Genomic DNA, 21,397 nt, shown 5'->3' with positions numbered 1-21,397 from the left:
CCTCTCTTTCTCACACTCTCTCTCTCTCCCAGACCCTCTCTCTCTCTCCCGGGCCCTCTCTTTCTCTCTCTCTCTCAGACCCTCTCTCTCTCTCTCCCAGACCCTCTCTCTCTGTGGCGCACAAGGACTCCGTGAGACGAATAGAGTGAAGTCGATGAGGCTTTATTAAGCGTGTATATACCCGAAATGTTTAATCTCTCCTCATACCTCAACCCTTTCACCCCCGGCATCAATCTGGCGAACGTTCTCTGAACTGCCTCCAATGCCACCACATTCTTCGTGGTTAGCACCGTTGCCTCAGAGCTCCAGGGTCCCGGGTTCGATTCCCCGCTGGGTCGCTGTCTGTGCGGAGTCTGCACGTCCTCCCCGTGTCTGCGTGGGTTTCCTCCGGGTGCTCCGGTTTCCTCCCACAGTCCAACGATGTGCAGCTTAGATGGATTGGCCGTGATACATTGCCCCTTTGTGTCCAACAAGGTTAGGTGGGGTTACTGGGTTACAGGGACAGGGTGGAGGTGTGGGGCTTAAGTGGGGTGCTCTTTCCAAGGGCCGGTGCAGACTCGATGGGCCGAATGGCCTCCTTCAGCTCTGTAAATTCGATGATTCTTCCTCAAATCAGGAGACCAGACCTGGACACAATACTCCAGATGTGGTCTCCCCAACACCCTATACAATCGCAACTACACTTCTTGACTTCTATGTCCCTTTGCAGTAAACGCGAACATTCCATTTGCCTTTTTAATCACAGGCTTGTACCTGCAGACTGACTCTCTGCGATTCATGAACAAAGATGCCCAGATCCCTCTGCACAGACACATTGTGAATCCGATTTCCATTCAGACAATAATTTGCCTTTCTATTTTTTCGAGCCAAAATGGATAAGCTCAAATTTATCTTGTTCCGTCTCCCTGGGCCAGATCACCATCAGCTCCAGCCACACACTCCCCAGAGTCCCAGCAGAAGAGAACTAACCAAGAATTTGTGTTTTTCAAACATCTTTAACCCTTGATTACTCCAGTGAGGAGCAGGCTACAGATTTATAAGTAAAACAGATGAATACGTAAAAAAAAAACAGGATATCTGCCATTCGGGTCCCGAAACCCCGTCCCACCCTCCACCCAGACAGACACAATTCTCCCATCAGGAGTCTAAGTGCCGACGGTGGAGTGACCCGGGGTGTTTCACTCCGGCGTCGGAGCCCGTTCCCAGCCCCCTATCCTCCCGCCCCCGGGGGGGGGGGGGGCGAGGAGCGGCGTCACGTCATGTGCACGCGCCGGGCCTTGGCGCCGCGTAAAAGCGCCGCCGCCTAAATGACGGCACCCGCGCGCGCGCGGTTGCCGTCCTCCCCGAGGCCGCCCCGCAGGAAGATGGCGGGTCGATCTTGCGGGGCGGGCGGAGGAAAGGAGGTCCTCCTTCAGACCCCTTTTGAGTCGTGTGTCCCCCCCCCCGGTGCAGGAACCCCCCCCCCCCCACAGCCCCCCCCCCCCCCCGGCGTTCCCGCGCTGTTCCCGCCGGCAGCGACCAGGCGTGGACGGCGCAGGCGGGAACCTGTCGTGTTGGGCCGGCCGCTCGTCCCCTCCGAGCCGGAGAATCGCCCCACCTTCCCCCACCGCTGCAGACGGCGATCGGCGATTCTCCCAGCGGCCAGCCGTGATTCTCGCCGCGCCGGTTTGTGGGGGGGGGGGGGGGGAATCGCGCGCGGGGGTCGGCGTGGAGGGTCACGCGCAGTGCCCCGGCGATTCTCCCACCCGCCGTGGGGGAGGGGGGAGAATTCCGCCCAAGGTAAGGGTTGGTGGGCTAAACACAAATATGGGGATTAAAGTGGAGGTTTGAGATGGTTTGAGATGAGTCTGTGCTTCCGGCATCCGGGAATAGATTTGTTCAAGGATGTTCAGATTGGCGCAGTTCTGTCTGCCCGTCACCGGATGGAGCTCGGCACAGGATGTTCAGGTGAGCTTGATTCGTAATGAAGTGCTTCGAGAGGTTGATCATGAAGCGCATCAACTCCATACTCCCAGAACGCCTGGATCCACTGCAATTCGCATACCGCTGGATCGGTCCACAGCAGACGCCATCTTCCTGGCCGTACACCCCTAGAGCATCTCGACACCAGGACTCCTACATCAGACTCCTATTTATTGACTACAGCTCCGCCTTCAACACCATAATCCCAGCCAAGCTCATATCAAAGCTCCAAAACCGAGGACTTGGCTCCCCACTCTGCAACTGGATCCTCGATTTTCTGACCCACAGACCACAATCAGTAAGAATGAACAACAACACCTCCTCCACAATAGTCCTCAACACCGGCGCCCCGCAAGGCTGCGTACTTAGCCCCCTACTCTACTCCCTGTACACACACGACTGCGTGGCAAAACTTGGTTCCAACTCCATCTACACCTTTGCTGACCATACGACCACAGTGGGCCGGATCTCGAATAACGATGAGTCCGAATACAGGAGGGAGATAGAGAACCTAGTGGAGTGGTGTAGCGACAACAATCTCTCCCTCAATGCCAGCAAAACTAAAGAGCTGGTCATTGACTTCAGGAAGCAAAGTACTGAGCATACCCCTGTCAGCATCAACGGGGCCGAGGTGGAGATGGTTAGCAGTTTCAAATTCCTAGGGGTGCACATCACCAAAAATCTGTCCTGGTCCACCCACGTCGACGCTACCACCAAGAAAGCACAACAGCGCCTATACTTCCTCAGGAAACTAAGGAAATTCGGCATGTCCACATTAACTCTTACCAACTTTTACAGGTGCACCATAGAAAGCATCCTATCGGGCTGCTTCACAGCTGGTATGGCAACTGCTCGGCCCAGGACCGCTAGAAACTTCAGAGAGTCGTGAACACCGCCCAGTCCATCACACAAACCCGCCTCCCATCCATTGACTCCATCTACACCTCCCGCTGCCTGGGGAAAGCGGGCAGCATAATCAAAGACCCCTCCCACCCGGCTTACTCACTCTTCCAACTTCTTCCATCGGGCAGGAGATACAGAAGTCTGAAAACACGCACAAACAGACTCAAAAACAGCTTCTTCCCCATTGTCACCAGACTCCTAAATGACCCTCTTATGGACTGACCTCATTAACACTACACCCTGTATGCTTCATCCGATGCCAGTGCTTATGTAGTTACATTGGATATGTTGTGTTGCCCTATTATGTATTTTCTTTTATTCCCTTTTCTTCCCATGTACTTAATGATCTGTTGAGCTGCTCGCAGAAAAATACTTTTCACTGTACCTCGGTACACGTGACAATAAACAAATCCAACCCAATCCAATTGCCGGTCCCAGGTGATGTTCAGTACGGTGCACTGCTGCTCCTCCACCACCAGATGGAGCGTTTGTGTCCCTGTGAGATTAATTCTGCTTTGACCCTGGAACGAGCAGATTTTCACTGGCCTGATTGCTGTGCAGAACTTTGGCTGTTTTATCACGAATGCTGTCACCTCAAGCTTCAATCCTGAGCTCTCCCCAGCTCCTGAGTTACAGAGGGCTGGATTCTCTGCGGACCCGTATCCGCGGCCAACACTGCGTGAAGCTCCCTGGGTCCCTGCCTGCCCTCTGCAGGTCCCCAAATATGGGGATTAAAGTGGAGGTTTGAGATGGTTTGAGATGAGTCTGTGCTTCCGGCATCCGGGAATAGATTTGTTCAAGGATGTTCAGATTGGCGCAGTTCTGTCTGCCCGTCACCGGATGGAGCCGGGGAGTGAAACGCCAGCGTTTTTACGGCGGCGTGGGGGACGTAGCCCCAGAATCCAGCCCAGAGTTACTGGCAGTTTCACAATCCAGAGATCTCTTACGCAGGTCTCTTTTCTCTCTTTCAAAAAAGAAAGTCTCCACAGATTGAGCGCGGATGCATTTTAAAATCATCTGGTCGAGTTAGAGAGAGAGAGAGGGGAATGGGAGAGCCTCCAAGATCCTTACTGGCTGTGTTTCCTTCACAGAACGGAAACAAAAGATTGAACTACGTAGATGACCCGCCTTCCTACCCGAAAGGCTCCGACTGGCTTCACCGATCACAGGGAACGATAGGAGCTGGCTGAGAATCCTACGTTCACCGATTGGCTGCTTGTCAAAACTATCAAAGCAACATCACAGAACGTCTTGGCCTGCTCCATCAGGCCAAGGGTGTTCCAATTCTGCCTAAAATCTACAGTTTAGCAAAAACCCCAAAGGGTGCAGTAATGTAGCAGCAGCTAACCGGAAGACTGTAGATCAAAGCAGGCAGCAGGATGGAGACAAAAAGAGTAACACAGGACAGACAAAAACGTTTTACAACAATATCTTAACAATCTACAACTCCCAAATGTTGTCCCTATCTCCTAACCTATCTCTATCCGTCTGCAAACTCTTTGTCTCCTCCTCACTGCCTGCTTTCCCACCTATTTTAGTATCTTCCACAAACTTTGCTCTATTCCACTCTGTCCCTGCTTGCAGCTCAATTGAAAACGGTTGAGGTCGGAGGACTGACCCCTGCGGCTCCCCGCTAGTTACCAGCCAGAGAAGGACCCATTTACCCCGACCCTCTGCTTTCAGCCAATCCCCAATCCAATCTAGTGCCCCACGCCCAATGCCCTGCGATCTCACCTTCTGGATCAGTCTTTTCTGTGGCACCCTGTCAAACGGCTTCTGGAAGCCTAGATATACCACATCAACAGGTTCCCCGTTATCCACCCTGCTGGTTACATCCTCAAAGAACTCGAGCAAGTTTGTCAAGCATGACTCACCCTTCATAAAACCGCGCTGACAATGGTGGAGTGAGCTTTTTCTTTCCAAATGTTCAGTCGTCTCCTCCTTAATGATCGATCACAGCAACTCCCCCACCACAGGGGTCAAGCTGACCGATGAATACTCCAGCGTTGGGGCACATTCAAATCTGGGACAGGCAGGATTGTTGGTCCCTTGGGGAATTAAGGGATATGGGGTTGGAAGACCAGAATTGACCATGATTGTACTGAGTGACGGGCCAGGTTCGTCGGGCCGAATGGCCTACCTCCTCCACTCCCATTTCTTGTGTTCCTGAGTGCTACACACTGCAGGTGTGGCTGAGAAAGAGGGGAAAGAAAGAGAGGAAGGAGAAAGAGAGAGAAAGTAGAGAGAGAAAGAAAGGAGGGGAGAGAAAGAAAGGAGAGAGAAAGAAAGGAAAGAGAGAGAAAGAAAGGCGAGAGGGAAAGAGAGAGAACGAGAGGAAGGAGAAAGAGAGAGAGAAAGTAGAGAGGGAGAGAAAGGAGGGGAGAGAAAGAAAGGAGAGAGAAAGAAAGGAAAGAGAGAGAAAGAAAGGAGAGAGAGAAAGAAAAAGAGAGAGAAAGAAAGAGAGGAAGGAGAAAGAGAAAGTAGAGAGAGAGAAAGGAGGGAGAGAAAGAAAGGAGAGAGAAAGAAAGGAAAGAGAGAGAAAGAAAGGAGAGAGAGAAAGAGAGGAAATTGAAAAAGGACAGAGTGAAAAAGGGCGAGAGAGAGAAAGGAGAGAGAGAGAAGGGAGAGAGATAAAGAAAGAGAAAGGGTGAAAGAGGGAAAGAGCAGAACAAGAGAGTTAGACGAAGGAGCGAGAGAGAGAGAGAATGAAAGGAAGAGAGAGAAAGAAAGAGAGGAAGGAGTGAGAGAAAGAAAGGAGAAAGAGTGAGAGGGCCGAGGAAATGGAGGTCGGACTGCCTATCCCTGGCTACGAATGAAGGAGAGATAGCAGGAACAAAGAGAGGGTGGAGAGGAAGTTGTCACTCGATGCCGCAGAGCTTGAACCTTGGTGTAAAAGAAAGTCCGGTATTGCTGAGGAGTTTCATCCCAATGAACACAGAATGCCTTGCGGCAGTCTGTCCAACCACAGAATAGGTGCGGCTTTGCTGACAGATCCACTCTGGTTGGGTAAAGCGTTGCCCCGAAGGAAGCGAAAGGGGTGCAATTGGTCCTCTGTGCTCCCCAGCAGTTCAAACAAATGGCCCAAAATGCTTGGACAAATTCCTCTTGTTTGCGCTGCCAATGACTATTTCAAGATGGTAGCCATGATGTGGAGACGCCGGCGTTGGACTGGGGTGGGCACAGGGAGAAGTCTTACAACACCAGGTTAAAGTCCAACAGGTTTCTTTCAAATCAACGGCCTTCGGAGCGCTGCTCCTTCCTCCGAGGACTTTAACCTGGTGTTGTAAGACTTCTTACTGTATTTCAAGATGATCAGACGAGTTTGTAATGTGGCCTATTTATGCAGGCTCGACGAGCAGAGGCCCCCATCGTCTGCACACTAAAGATCCGTTCAAGCATTGCAACTTTCATCACAAATTATTCGGCAAATCGGGGAGCCGATATTTCCCCATGACGACACCTCGGCCAATCAGAGTCGTTGTGTCAACCAATCAGCGCTCATCCCTCCTGTAGTGTAAATTGTAGATCTGAAATTTGACATTCTTGTATTTGTCACGCCCGCTCATTCCAATGCCCGGCTTCAGCTCATCATGTTCTTGAGGAAGTCTGTGAGTCGGGTACCTTCCCGAATTAACCTTCTCCACTTCGGAGGGACGCAGAGGGGGAGGGGGACAGATTGGAGGTTATTGCTGGAGGGACAGAGAGGCAGAGGGACACACTATCCCACAATGCACCACATTGCCCCACAAAGCACCAGGCTGCCGCCACACTATCCCACAATTCACCAGACCACCCCCACCCTATCCCACAATGCACCACACTGCCCCCACACTATCCCACAATTCACCAGATTTCCCCACACTACCCACAATGCACCATTTTGGACACCACTATCCCACAACGCCCCACGCTGACCCACAATGCACCATGCTGCCCCACACTATCCCACAATGCACCATATTGTCCCACACTATCCCACAATGCACCACACTGCCCCCACACTGTCCCACAAATCACCAGACTTCCCCCACTCTATCCAATAATACATCACGTTGTCCCACACTATCCCACGATGCACCTCACCGACCCCACACTATCCCACAATGCACCACAATTCCCCACATTATCCCACAATGCAGCCTCCACACTATCCCACAATGCACCACACTGACCCCACACTATCCCACAATGCACCACACTGACCCCACTCTATCCCACAATTCAAAAGGCTGCCCCCACACTATCCCACCATGCCCTATTAATGATTTGGATGAGAATTTAGGAGGCATGGTTAGTAAGTTTGCAGATGACACCAAGATTGGTGGCACAGTGGATAGTGAAGAAGGTTATCTAGGATTGCAACGGGATCTTGATCAATTAGGCCAGTGGGCCGACGAATGGCAGATGGAGTTTAATTTAGATAAATGTGAGGTGATGCATTTTGGCAGATCGAATCAGGCCAGGACCTACTCAGTTAATGGTATGGCGTTGGGGAGAGTTATAGAACAAAGAGATCTAGGAGTACAGGTTCATAGCTCCTTGAAGGTGGAGTCGCAGGTGGACAGGGTGGTGAAGGAGGCATTCGGCATGCTTGGTTTCATTGGTCAGAACATTGAATACAGGAGTTGGGACGTCTTGTTGAAGTTGTACAAGACATTGGTACGGCCACACTTGGAATACTGTGTGCAGTTCTGGTCACCCTATTATAGAAAGGATATTATTAAACTAGAAAGAGTGCAGAAAAGATTTACTAGGATGTTGCCGGGACTTGATGGTTTGAGTTATAAGGAGAGGCTGGATAGACTGGGACTTTTTTCCCTGGAGCGTAGGAGGCTTAGGGGTGATCTTATAGAGGTCTATAAAATAATGAGGGGCATAGATAAGGTAGATAGTCAACATCTTTTCCCAAAGGTAGAGGAGTCTAAAACTAGAGGGCATAGGTTTAAGGTGAGAGGGGAGAGATTCAGAAGGGCCCAGAGGGGCAATTTCTTCACTCAGAGGGTAGTGAGTGTCTGGAATGGGCTGCCAGAGGTAGTAGTAGAGGCGGGTACAATTGTGTCTTTTAAAAAGCATTTAGATAGTTACATGGGTCAGATGGGTATAGAGGGTTATGGGCCAAGTGCGGGCAACTGGGACTAGCTTAATGGTAAAAACTGGGCGGCATGGACTGGTTGGGCCGAAGGGCCTGTTTCCATGCTGTAAACTTCTATGATTCTATTCTATCCCACAATGCCCTCTCCACACTATCCCACAATGCCCCTGTCCACACTATCCCACGACGCATCACACAATCCCACAATGCCCCTGTCCACACTATCCCACAATGCCCCTCTCCACACTATCCCACAATGCACCATACTATCCCACAATGCCCCTCTCCACACTATCCCACAATGCCCCTCTCCACACTATCCCACAATGCTCCACACTATACCACAATGCACCTCTCCACACTATCCCACAATGCCCCTCTCCACACTATCCCACAATGCTCCACACTATCCCACAATGCCCCTCTCCACACTATCCCACAATGCCCCTCTCCACACTATCCCACAATGCACCATACTATCCCACAATGCCCCTCTCCACACTATCCCACAATGCCCCTCTCCACACTATCCCACAATGCCCCTGTCCACACTATCCCACGACGCATCACACAATCCCACAATGCCCCTGTCCACACTATCCCACAATGCCCCTGTCCACACTATCCCACAATGCCCCTGTCCACACTATCCCACGACGCATCACACAATCCCACAATGCCCCTGTCCACACTATCCCACAATGCCCCTCTCCACACTATCCCACAATGCACCATACTATCCCACAATGCCCCTCTCCACACTATCCCACAATGCCCCTCTCCACACTATCCCACAATGCTCCACACTATACCACAATGCCCCTCTCCACACTATCCCACAATGCCCCTCTCCACACTATCCCACAATGCTCCACACTATCCCACAATGCCCCTCTCCACACTATCCCACAATTCCCCTCTCCACACTATCCCACAATGCCCCTCTCCACACTATCCCACAATGCACCATACTATCCCACAATGCCCCTCTCCACACTATCCCACAATGCCCCTCTCCACACTATCCCACAATGCCCCTCTCCAACCTATCCCACAATGCCCCTCCACACTATCCCACAATGCTCCACACTATCCTACAATGCCCCTCTCCACACTATCCCACAATGCTCCACACTATCCCACAATGCCCCTCTCCACACTATCCCACAATGCTCCACACTATCCCACAATGCCCCTCTCCACACTATCCCACAATTCCCCTCTCCACACTATCCCACAATGCCCCTCTCCACACTATCCCACAATGCACCATACTATCCCACAATGCCCCTCTCCACACTATCCCACAATGCCCCTCTCCACACTATCCCACAATGCCCCTCTCCAACCTATCCCACAATGCCCCTCCACACTATCCCACAATGCTCCACACTATCCCACAATGCCCCTCTCCAACCTATCCCACAATGCCCCACTCCACACTATCCCACAATGCTCCACACTATCCCACAATGCCCCTCTCCACACTATCCCACAATGCACTCTCCACACTATCCCACAATGCCCCTCTGCACACTATCCCACAATGCCCCTATCCACACTATCCCACAATGCTCCACACTATCCCACAATGCCCCTCTCCACACTATCCCACAATGCCCCTCTCCACACTATCCCACAATGCCCCTCTCCACACCATCCCACAATGCCCTCTCCACACTATCCCACAATGCCCTCTCCACACTATCCCACAATGCCCCTCTGCACACTATCCCACAATGCCCCTCTCCACACTATCCCACAATGCTCCACACTATCCCACAATGCCCTCTCCACACACTCCCACAATGCCCCTCTCCACACTATCCCACAATGCCCCTCTCCAACCTATCCCACAATGCCCCACTCCACACTATCCCACAATGCTCCACACTATCCCACAATGCCCCTCTCCACACTATCCCACAATGCCCTCTCCACACTATCCCACAATGCCCCTCTGCACACTATCCCACAATGCCCCTCTCCACACTATCCCACAATGCTCCACACTATCCCACAATGCCCCTCTCCACACTATCCCACAATGCCCCTCTCCACACTATCCCACAATGCCCCTCTCCACACCATCCCACAATGCCCTCTCCACACTATCCCACAATGCCCTCTCCACACTATCCCACAATGCCCCTCTGCACACTATCCCACAATGCCCCTCTCCACACTATCCCACAATGCTCCACACTATCCTACAATGCCCCTCTCCACACTATCCCACAATGCCCCTCTCCACACTATCCCACAATGCTCCACACTATCCCACAATGCCCTCTCCACACTATCCCACAATGCCCCTCTCCACACTATCCCACAATGCTCCACACTATCCCACAATGCCCCTCTCCACACTATCCCACAATGCTCCACACTATCCCACAATGCCCCTCTCCAACCTATCCCACAATGCCCCTCTCCACACTATCCCACAATGCTCCACACTATCCCACAATGCCCCTCTCCACACTATCCCACAATGCCCCTCTCCACACTATCCCACAATGCCCCTCTCCACACTATCCCACAATGCTCCACACTATCCCTCAATGCACCATACTATCCCACAATGCACCACACTATACCACAATGCCCCTCTCCACACTATCCCACAATGCCCCCTCCCACACTATCCCACAATGCTCCACACTATCCCACAATGCCCCTCTCCACACTATCCCACAATGCCCCTCTCCACACTATCCCACAATGCACCACACTATCCCACAATGCCCCTCTCCACACTATCCCAAAATGCTCCACGCTATCCCACAATGCTCCACACTATCCCACAATGCCGCTCTCCACACTATCCCACAATGCCCCTCTCCAACCTATCCCACAATGCCCCTCTCCACACTATCGAACAATGCTCCACACTATCCCACAATGCACCACACTATCCCACAATGCCCCTCGCCACACTATCCCACAATGCCCCTCTCCACACTATCCCACAATGCTCCACACTATCCCACAATGCCCCTCTCCACGCTATCCCACAATGCCCCTCTCCATACTATCCCACAATGCCCCTCTCCACACTATCCCACAATGCCCCTCTCCACACTATCCCACAATGCTCCACACTATCCCACAATGCACCACACTATCCCACAATGCCCCTCTCCACACTATCCCACAATGCACCACACTATCCCACAATGCCCCTCTCCACACTATCCCACAATGCTCCACACTATCCCACAATGCCCCTCTCCACGCTATCCCACAATGCCCCTCTCCATACTATTCCACAATGCCCCTCTCCACACTATCCCACAATGCCCCTCTCCATACTATCCCACAATGCCCCTCTCCATACTATCCCACAATGCCCCTCTCCATACTATCCCACAATGCCCCTCTCCACACTATCCCACAATGCCCCTCTCCACACTATCCCACAATGCCCCTCTCCATACTATCCCACAATGCCCCTCTCCACACTATCCCACAATGCCCCTCTCCATACTATCCCACAATGCCCCTCTCCATACTATCCCACAATGCCCCTCTCCATACTATCCCACAATGCCCCTCTCCACACTATCCCACAATGCCCCTCTCCACATTATCCCACAATGCCCCTCTCCACATTATCCCACAATGCCCTCTCCACACTATCCCACAATGCCCCTCTCCACACTGTCCCACAATTCCCCTCTCCACACTATCCCACAATGCTCCACACTATCCCACAATGCCCCTCTCCACACTCTCCCACAATGCCCCTCTCCACACTATCCCACAATGCTCCTCTCCACACTATCCCACAATGCCCCTCTCCACACTATCCCACAATGCACCAGACTATCCCACAATGCCCCTCTCCACACTATCCCACAATGCCTCTTCCACAATATCCCACAATGCCCCTCTCAACACTATCCCACAATGCACCACACTATCCCACAATTCCCCTCTCCACACTATCCCACAATGCCCCTCTCCACACTATCCCACAATGCCCCTCTCCACACTATCCCACAATGCCCCTCTCAACACTATCCCACAATGCACCACACTATCCCACAATGCCCCTCTCCACACTCTCCCACAATGCCCCTCTCCACACTATCCCACAATGCCCCTCTCCACACTATCCCACAATGCTCCACACTATCCCACAATGCCCCTCTCCACACTATCCCACAATGCCCCTCTCCACACTATCCCACAATGCCCCTTCCACAATATCCCACAATGCCCCTTCCACAATATCCCACAATGCCCCTCTCCACACTATCCCACAATGCACCATACTATCCCACAATGCCCCTCTCCACACTATCCCACAATGCTCCACACTATCCCACAATGCTCCACACTATCCCACAATGCCCCTCTCCAAACTATCCCACAATGCCCCTCTCCACACTATCCCACAATGCCCCTTCCACAATATCCCACAATGCCCCTTCCACAATATCCCACAATGCCCCTCTCCACACTATCCCACAATGCACCATACTATCCCACAATGCCCCTCTCCACACTCTCCCACAATGCCCCTCTCCACACTATCCCACAATGCTCCACACTATCCCACAATGCCCCTCTCCACACTCTCCCACAATGCCCCTCTCCACACTTTCCCACAATGCCCCTCTCCACACTATCCCACAATGCCCCTCTACATACTATCCCACAATGCCCCTCTCCACACTATCCCACAATGCCCCTCTCCACACTATCCCACAATGCTCCACACTATCCCACAATGCACCACACTATCCCACAATGCCCCTCTCCACACTATCCCACAATGCACCACACTATCCCACAATGCCCCTCTCCACACTATCCCACAATGCTCCACACTATCCCACAATGCCCCTCTCCACGCTATCCCACAATGCCCCTCTCCACACTATTCCACAATGCCCCTCTCCACACTATCCCACAATGCCCCTCTCCATACTATCCCACAATGCCCCTCTCCATACTATCCCACAATGCCCCTCTCCATACTATCCCACAATGCCCCTCTCCACACTATCCCACAATGCCCCTCTCCACACTATCCCACAATGCCCCTCTCCATACTATCCCACAATGCCCCTCTCCACACTATCCCACAATGCCCCTCTCCACACTATCCCACAATGCCCCTCTCCACACTATCCCACAATGCCCCTCTCCACACTATCCCACAATGCCCCTCTCCATACTATCCCACAATGCCCCTCTCCATACTATCCCACAATGCCCCTCTCCATACTATTCCACAATGCCCCTCTCCACACTATCCCACAATGCCCCTCTCCATACTATCCCACAATGCCCCTCTCCATACTATCCCACAATGCCCCTCTCCATACTATCCCACAATGCCCCTCTCCATACTATCCCACAATGCCCCTCTCCATACTATCCCACAATGCCCCTCTCCACACTATCCCACAATGCCCCTCTCCATACTATCCCACAATGCCCCTCTCCATACTATCCCACAATGCCCCTCTCCACACTATCCCACAATGCCCCTCTCCACATTATCCCACAATGCCCCTCTCCACATTATCCCACAATGCCCTCTCCACACTATCCCACAATGCCCCTCTCCACACTGTCCCACAATTCCCCTCTCCACACTATCCCACAATGCTCCACACTATCCCACAATGCCCCTCTCCACACTCTCCCACAATGCCCCTCTCCACACTATCCCACAATGCTCCTCTCCACACTATCCCACAATGCCCCTCTCCACACTATCCCACAATGCACCAGACTATCCCACAATGCCCCTCTCCACACTATCCCACAATGCCCCTTCCACAATATCCCACAATGCCCCTCTCAACACTATCCCACAATGCACCACACTATCCCACAATTCCCCTCTCCACACTATCCCACAATGCCCCTCTCCACACTATCCCACAATGCCCCTCTCCACACTATCCCACAATGCCCCTCTCAACACTATCCCACAATGCACCACACTATCCCACAATGCCCCTCTCCACACTCTCCCACAATGCCCCTCTCCACACTATCCCACAATGCCCCTCTCCACACTATCCCACAATGCTCCACACTATCCCACAATGCCCCTCTCCACACTATCCCACAATGCCCCTCTCCACACTATCCCACAATGCCCCATCCACAATACCCCACAATGCCCCTTCCACAATATCCCACAATGCCCCTCTCCACACTATCCCACAATGCACCATACTATCCCACAATGCCCCTCTCCACACTATCCCACAATGCTCCACACTATCCCACAATGCCCCTCTCCACACTATCCCACAATGCTCCACACTATCCCACAATGCTCCACACTATCCCACAATGCCCCTCTCCACACTATCCCACAATGCCCCCTTCCACAATATCCCACAATGCCCCTCTCCACACTATCCCACAATGCACCACACTATCCCACAATGCCCCTCTCCACACTCTCCCACAATGCCCCTCTCCACACTTTCCCACAATGCCCCTCTCCACACTATCCCACAATGCCCCTCTGCACACTATCCCACAATGCTCCACACTATCCCACAATGCCCCTCTCCATACTATCCCACAATACCCCTCTCCATACTATCCCACAATGCTCCTCTCCAACCTATCCCACAATGCCCCTCTCCATACTATCCCACAATGCCCCTCTCCATACTATCCCACAATGCACCATACTATCCCACAATGCCCCTCTCCACACTATCCCACAATGCACCACACTATCCCACAATGCCCCTCTCCACACTATCCCACAATGCACCATACTATCCCACAATGCCCCTCTCCACACTATCCCACAATGCACCACACTATCCCACAATGCACCATACTATCCCACAATGCCCCTCTCCACACTATCCCACAATGCACCACACTATCCCACAATGCCCCACTGTGTGGGTGACGCTCGCTGGAGGAATTTTGCGACGATGAATAATCATTATACTAACTGGTAAACCGGCAACGTTCACCATCGGGGTCATCGGTATAAACCCCTGTTTACCCAGCGACCGTCCACCGGGGCTAACGACACGGGGTTAACGACACGGGGCTAACGACACGGGGTTAACGACACGGGGCTAACGACACGGGGTTAACGACACGGGGTTAACGACACGGGGCTAACGACACGGGGCTAACGACACGGGGTTAACGACACGGGGCTAACGACACGGGGTTAACGACACGGGGCTAACGACACGGGGCTAACGACACGGGGTTAACGACACGGGGCTAACGACACGGGGTTAACGACACGGGGCTAACGACACGGGGCTAACAACACGGGGTTAACGACACGGGGCTAACAACACGGGGCTAACGACACGGGGTTAACGACACAGGGTTAACGACACGGGGCTAACGACACGGGGTTAACAACACGGGGCTAACGACACGGGGCTAACGACACGGGGTTAACGACACGGGGCTAACGACACGGGGCTAACGACACGGGGTTAACGACACAGGGTTAACGACACGGGGCTAACGACACGGGGCTAACGACACGGGGCTAACGACACGGGGTTAACGACACGGGGCTAACGACACGGGGCTAACGACACGGGGTTAACGACACAGGGTTAACGACACGGGGCTAACGACACGGGGCTAACGACACGGGGTTAACGACACGGGGCTAACGACACGGGGCTAACAACACGGGGTTAACGACACGGGGTTAACGACACGGGATTAACGACACGGGGTTAACGACACGGGGCTAACGACACGGGGTTAACGACACGGGGTTAACGACACGGGGCTAACGACACGGGGTTAACGACACGGGGCTAACAACACGGGGTTATCGACACGGGGCTAACGACACGGGGTTAACGACACGGGGTTAACGACACGGGGCTAACGACACGGGGCTAACAACACGGGGTTAACGACACGGGGCTAACGACACGGGGTTAACGACACGGGGTTAACGACACGGGGCTAACGACACGGGGCTAACGACACAGGGTTAACGACACGGGGCTAACGACACGGGGTTAACGACACGGGGTTAACGACACGGGGCTAACGACACGGGGCTAACGACACAGGGTTAACGACACGGGGCTAACGACACGGGGTTAACGACACGGGGCTAACGACACGGGGCTAACAACACGGGGTTAACGACACGGGGTTAACGACACGGGATTAACGACACGGGGTTAACGACACGGGGCTAACGACACGGGGTTAACGACACGGGGTTAACGACACGGGGCTAACGACACGGGGTTAACGACACGGGGCTAACAACACGGGGTTATCGACACGGGGCTAACGACACGGGGTTAACGACACGGGGTTAACGACACGGGGCTAACGACACGGGGCTAACGACACAGGGTTAACGACACGGGGCTAACGACACGGGGTTAACGACACGGGGCTAACGACACGGGGTTAACGACACGGGGCTAACGACACGGGGTTAACGACACGGGGTTAACGACACGGGGCTAACGACACGGGGCTAACGACACGGGGTTATCGACACGGGGCTAACGACACGGGGCTAACGACACGGGGTTAACGACACGGGGTTAACGACACGGGGCTAACGACACGGGGTTAACGACACGGGGTTAACGACACGGGGCTAACGACACGGGGTTAACGACACGGGGTTAACGACACGGGGCTAACGACACGGGGCTAACGACACGGGGTTAACGACACGGGGCTAACGACACGGGGTTAACGACACGGGGCTAACGACACGGGGTTAACGACACGGGGCTAACGACACGGGGTTAACGACACGGGGTTAACGACACGGGGTTAACTACACGGGATTAACGACACGGGGTTAACGACACGGGGTTAACGACATGGGGTTAACGACACGGGGCTAATATCACGGGGCTAACGACACGGGGTTAACGACACGGGGTTAACGACACGGGGTTAACGACACGGGGCTAATATCACGGGGCTAACGACACGGGGTTAACGACACGGGGCTAACGACACGGGGCTAACGACACGGGGTTAACGACACGGGGTTAACGACACGGGGCTAACGACACGGGGTTATCGACACGGGGCTAACGACACGGGGCTAACGACACGGGGTTAACGACACGGGGCTAACGACACGGGGCTAACGACACGGGGTTAACGACACGGGGCTAATATCACGGGGCTAACGACACGGGGTTAACGACACGGGGCTAACGACACGGGGCTAACGACACGGGGTTAACGACACGGGGTTAACGACACGGGGCTAACGACACGGGGTTATCGACACGGGGCTAACGACACGGGGCTAACGACACGGGGTTAACCACACGGGGCTAACGACACGGGGCTAACGACACGGGGCTAACGACACGGGGCTAACGACACGGGGCTAATATCACGGGGCTAACGACACGGGGTTAACGACACGGGGTTAACGACACGGGGCTAACGACACGGGGTTAACGACACGGGGTTAACGACACGGGGTTAACGACACGGGGCTAACGACACGGGGTTAACGACACGGGGTTAACGACACGGGGTTAACGACACGGGGCTAACGACACGGGGTTAACGACACGGGGCTAACGACACGGGGCTAACGACACGGGGTTAACGACACGGGGTTAACGACACGGGGCTAACGACACGGGGTTATCGACACGGGGCTAACGACACGGGGCTAACGACACGGGGTTAACGACACGGGGCTAACGACACGGGGCTAACGACACGGGGCTAACGACACGGGGTTAACGACACGGGGCTAACGACACGGGGCTAACGACACGGGGTTATCGACACGGGGCTAACGACACGGGGCTAACGACACGGGGTTAACGACACGGGGTTAACGACACGGGGCTAACGACACGGGGTTAACGACACGGGGTTAACGACACGGGGCTAATATCACGGGGCTAACGACACGGGGCTAACGACACGGGGTTAACGACACGGGGCTAACGACACGGGGTTAACGACACGGGGTTAACGACACGGGGTTAACGACACGGGGTTAACGACACGGGGCTAATATCACGGGGCTAACGACACGGGGTTAACGACACGGGGCTAACGACACGGGGTTAACGACACGGGGTTAACGACACGGGGCTAACGACACGGGGTTAACGACACGGGGTTAACGACACGGGGTTAACGACACGGGGTTAACGACACGGGGCTAATATCACGGGGCTAACGACACGGGGTTAACGACACGGGGTTAACGACACGGGGCTAACGACACGGGGTTAACGACACGGGGTTAACGACACGGGGCTAATATCACGGGGCTAACGACACGGGGTTAACGACACGGGGTTAACGACACGGGGCTAACGACACGGGGTTAACGACACGGGGTTAACGACACGGGGTTAACGACACGGGGCTAATATCACGGGGCTAACGACACGGGGTTAACGACACGGGGTTAACGACACGGGGTTAACGACACGAGGTTAACGACACGGGGTTAACGACACGGGGCTAACGACACGGGGCTAACGACACGGGGTTAACGACACGGGGCTAACGACACGGGGTTAACGACACGGGGTTAACGACACGGGGCTAACGACACGGGGTTAACGACACGGGGTTAACGACACGGGGCTAACGACACGGGGTTAACGACACGGGGCTAACGACACGGGGCTAACGACACGGGGCTAACGACACGGGGTTAACGACACGGGGCTAACGACACGGGGCTAACGACACGGGGTTATCGACACGGGGCTAACGACACGGGGCTAACGACACGGGGCTAACGACACGGGGTTAACGACACGGGGCTAACGACACGGGGTTAACGACACGGGGTTAACGACACGGGGCTAACGACACGGGGTTAACAACACAGGGTTAACGACACGGGGCTAACGACACAGGGTTAACGACATGGGGTTAACGACACGGGGTTAACGACACGGGGCTAACGACACGGGGTTAACGACACGGGGCTAACGACACGGGGTTAACGACACGGGGCTAACGACACGGGGCTAACGACACGGGGTTAACGACACGGGGTTAACGACACGGGGTTAACGACACGGGGCTAACGACACGGGGTTAACGACACGGGATTAACGACACGGGGTTAACGACACGGGGTTAACGACACGGGGCTAATATCACGGGGCTAACGACACGGGGTTAACGACACGGGGTTAACGACACGGGGCTAACGACACGGGGTTAACGACACGGGGTTAACGACACGGGGCTAACGACACGGGGCTAACGACACGGGGTTAACGACACGGGGCTAACGACACGGGGTTAACGACACGGGGTTAACGACACAGGGTTAACGACACGGGGTTAACGACACGGGGCTAACGACACGGGGTTAACGACACGGGGTTAACGACACGGGGTTAACGACACGGGGTTAACGACACGGGGCTAATATCACGGGGCTAACGACACGGGGTTAACGACACGGGGTTAACGACACGGGGCTAACGACACGGGGTTAACGACACGGGGTTAACGACACGGGGCTAATATCACGGTGCTAACGACACGGGGCTAACGACACGGGGTTAACGACACGGGGTTAACGACACGGGGCTAACGACACGGGGTTAACGACACGGGGTTAACGACACGGGGTTAACGACACGGGGCTAATATCACGGGGCTAACGACACGGGGTTAACGACACGGGGCTAACGACACGGGGTTAACGACACGGGGTTAACGACACGGGGTTAACGACACGGGGTTAACGACACGGGGTTAACGACACGGGGCTAATATCACGGGGCTAACGACACGGGGTTAACGACACGGGGTTAACGACACGGGGCTAACGACACGGGGTTAACGACACGGGGTTAACGACACGGGGCTAATATCACGGGGCTAACGACACGGGGTTAACGACACGGGGTTAACGACACGGGGCTAACGACACGGGGTTAACGACACGGGGTTAACGACACGGGGCTAATATCACGGGGCTAACGACACGGGGTTAACGACACGGGGTTAACGACACGGGGTTAACGACACGAGGTTAACGACACGGGGTTAACGACACGAGGTTAACGACACGGGGTTAACGACACGGGGCTAACGACACGGGGTTAACGACACGGGGCTAACGACACGGGGTTAACGACACGGGGTTAACGACACGGGGCTAACGACACGGGGTTAACGACACGGGGTTAACGACACGGGGCTAACGACACGGGGCTAACGACACGGGGCTAACGACACGGGGTTAACGACACGGGGCTAACGACACGGGGCTAACAACACGGGGCTAACGACACGGGGTTAACGACACGGGGCTAACGACACGGGGCTAACGACACGGGGTTATCGACACGGGGCTAACGACACGGGGCTAACGACACGGGGCTAACGACACGGGGTTAACGACACGGGGCTAACGACACGGGGTTAACGACACGGGGTTAACGACACGGGGCTAACGACACGGGGTTAACAACACAGGGTTAACGACACGGGGCTAACGACACAGGGTTAACGACATGGGGTTAACGACACGGGGTTAACGACACGGGGTTAACGACACGGGGCTAACGACACGGGGTTAACGACACGGGGCTAACGACACGGGGTTAACGACACGGGGCTAACGACACGGGGTTAACGACACGGGGTTAACGACACGGGGTTAACGACACGGGGCTAACGACACGGGGTTAACGACACGGGATTAACGACACGGGGTTAACGACACGGGGTTAACGACACGGGGCTAATATCACGGGGCTAACGACACGGGGTTAACGACACGGGGTTAACGACACGGGGCTAACGACACGGGGCTAACGACACGGGGCTAACGACACGGGGCTAACGACACGGGGTTAACGACACGGGGTTAACGACACGGGGCTAACGACACGGGGTTAACGACACGGGGTTAACGACACAGGGTTAACGACACGGGGCTAATATCACGGGGCTAACGACACGGGGTTAACGACACGGGGTTAACGACACGGGGTTAACGACACGTGGTTAACAACACGGGGTTAACTACGCGGGGTTAACGACACGGGGCTAACGACACAGGGCTAACGACACGGTACTAACAACACGGGGTTAACGACACGGGGCTAACGACACGGGGTTAACGACACGGGGCTAACGACACGGGAATAATGACATGGGGTTAACGACACGGGGCTAACGGTCACGGGGCTAACGGTCACGGGGTTAATGACACGCGGCTAACGGTCATGGGACTACCGGTCACAGGGTTAACGACACGGGGCTAACGGTCACGGGGTTAACGACACGGGGCTAACGACACGTGGCTAACGGTCACGGGGCTAACGGTCACGGGGTTAACGACACGGGGTTAACGGTCACGGGGTTAACGACACGGGGCTAACGACACGTGGCTAACGGTCACGGGGATAACGGTCACGAGGTTAACGACACGGGGCTAACGGTCACGGGGCTAACGGT

Source organism: Scyliorhinus torazame, chromosome 4, assembly GCF_047496885.1.
Source record: "Scyliorhinus torazame isolate Kashiwa2021f chromosome 4, sScyTor2.1, whole genome shotgun sequence".
NCBI classification, from domain to species: domain Eukaryota; kingdom Metazoa; phylum Chordata; class Chondrichthyes; order Carcharhiniformes; family Scyliorhinidae; genus Scyliorhinus; species Scyliorhinus torazame.
The sequence above is the reverse complement of the archived record's forward strand: the minus strand, read 5'-3'. Positions refer to the sequence as shown.